The sequence below is a fragment of the Choloepus didactylus genome, chromosome X (genome assembly GCF_015220235.1).
Source record: "Choloepus didactylus isolate mChoDid1 chromosome X, mChoDid1.pri, whole genome shotgun sequence".
Classification (NCBI taxonomy): Eukaryota; Metazoa; Chordata; class Mammalia; order Pilosa; family Megalonychidae; genus Choloepus; species Choloepus didactylus.
The window spans coordinates 33,902,721-33,905,187 of record NC_051334.1 but is presented as its reverse complement, the minus strand read 5'-3'; positions in this window follow the sequence as shown (position 1 = coordinate 33,905,187).

Below are 2,467 nucleotides of genomic sequence, written 5' to 3'. Positions count from 1 at the left end.
TGAGCCAAAAAAGAAACAGATAGTCCCCTTCAGACCCAGTCCAAGGCGACCCTCCAGCTCTCCCAGGTCAGTCATCACCCAAAGCCTCTGTCTGTTTTTTGGGGCTGCGTACCTGTAGTGAGCAGTTCACACTCGCTACTTAAAACCCCAGTTGGAGCTCAGCTGAGCTGTATTCGCTTGCTGGGAGAGAGCTTCTCTGTAGCACCACGCGGCTCCGCAGCTCAGGCTATGGGGGAGGGGGTCTCCCGACCTGGTTCCGCAGGTTTTACTTACAGATTTTATGCTGTGTTCTCGGGCATTCCTCCCAATTCAGGTTGGTGTATGATGAATGGATGGTCTCGTTTGTCCCCCCGCAGTTATTCTGGATTATTTACTAGTTGTTTCTGGTTTTTTGTAGTTGTTCCAGGAGGACTACTTAGCTTCCACTCCTCTCTATGCCGCCATCTTGCCCGAGTCTCTAGCTGTAGACTTTTTGTACATACTCTTTATCAGTTGGAGGATTTCTCTTTTACTCCTAGTGTTCTGAGAGTATGTGAGAAGTGCTTTGAGTCAAATGCTTGGATTGGGTCAAATGCTTTTTCTGCACCCATTGAGATATTCATGTATTTTTCTTTTTTCTTTTTTGTTTATAAAAACAGTAAATTTCATAGATTGATTTCCAAATGGCAAACATACTTTGAACCCCTCAAATAAACCCCACTTGGCCATGACGTATTTATTCTTTGTGGTAGTCTTGGGTTAGCTTTGCTAAAATATTCCAAAAATATTTTTGCATGCATTTTTATGAGGGATATCTGGTGACTCTTCCTTTAATGTCTTCATTTGGCTTTGTTACCAGGGCAATGCTGGCTTCATAGGATGATTTGTAAAGTATCCTATCTTCTTCATTTCTGGAAGTATTCGGGTAGGACTGGTATTGTTTCTTCTATATATGTTTTGTGGAAGTCACCAGTGAAGCATCTAGGCCTGGGGAGATTTTTAGGTTTTGTTTTACATCTTAGAATTTTTAAGATTTATTGTGATCAAGTAGATGATATTTTTGGAATTTCCATATTTTCTACCTAAAATCTAAGGTTTTATTTTTAATTGCATGTATGTGTATGTATATACATATATATGTACATATGTGTATATATTATATATGTATGTGTGTGTATTTATATAAAGTTCTCCTTAAATATTGTGCCAGTTGTTATCAATTTATTGTTTCTCAGTTCCAAGTCCACACCTCATTGCCATACTGGAGCTGGATCTTATACACATTTCTCCTCTGGCAGTGGGAACAGTATTAGTTAGTGAATAGAGGGGGCAGAGTGTCACTGCAGGAGGAAGGGACTTCTCTTCCTGGTTCCAGTGTGCTTTCCTCTCTTCATGCTCCCCTGGTACCTGACTAGCATGCAGGACATCCTGTGGTGCTTGCCCTCAGTAAATCTCAGCAGCCCACCTGTAGACAGCTTTCCAGACAATTCCCCATGCTCCCTAGCTGGCTTGCAAGTGAGATTCATGGGTGCCTTGAACAACTTTTCAGGGGATTCAGCAGGGCATCTTGGGCAATTATCTGGTGAGTTTTGTTGATACTCCTGCTTGCCAGCCTCAATTTGCATCATCTCGGTGAACTTCTCCACCATCCAAAAGGCTAAAGTCACATACATCCTTTCTAATAGGGTTTATTAACCTCAGCTTCCGGGGAAGGGAAGCTCTTCCAAACTTGTTCCTTCCTCGAGTAGTCTACCTAAGCTATATGAATAATGGCTGCTTCCTGTATCTGTCATTCCTATATTCTTTAGCGCTCACTTTCCTCCTTAAAAGCTAATTCCCTGCTAGTAGTCAAAAACTCTTTCTATGAAATTTTCCTTGTTCAAATTATTTTGTGGTTTCTGCCTCCTCACTGGACTCCAACTGATACATATCTCAGTATTTGCTACTTTTAAAAAATTTATCACTACCTGATATCTCTCTGGAACATGTAATGCTTTTTTTTGCCTTGAATTTCCATTTTTTTCTGATATCATTAAAATCACCCCTTTTGTTTTCATTTACCAGATAATTTTTGTCTCTTCTCTTTATTTTTAACCCTTGTCTCTATTTTAGTTACATTTCCTGTAAAAAAGCATGTAGCTTAGGTAATTTATGTCTTTTCTTTCTTTTTTTTCCTTAGCAGGCTATCTAGACGTTAATACCTCTTCACTGTTTTTTCAGTTGCGTTGCTTGAGATGAGAAGTCTGATTTCATTCTGACTTTTGTTTCTTTGTATGCAATGTGTCTTTTTTTAAATTCAATTTTATTGAGATTGTTCACATACCATATGTGATGGTTAGGTTCATGTGTCAACTTGGCCAGGTGATAGTACCCAGCTGTCTGGTCAAGCAAGCACTGGCCTAACAATTGCTGTGAGGACGTTTGTGGCTGGTTAATAAACCAGCAGGCTGGTTTATTAAATCATCAGTCAATTGGCTGCAGCTGTGAC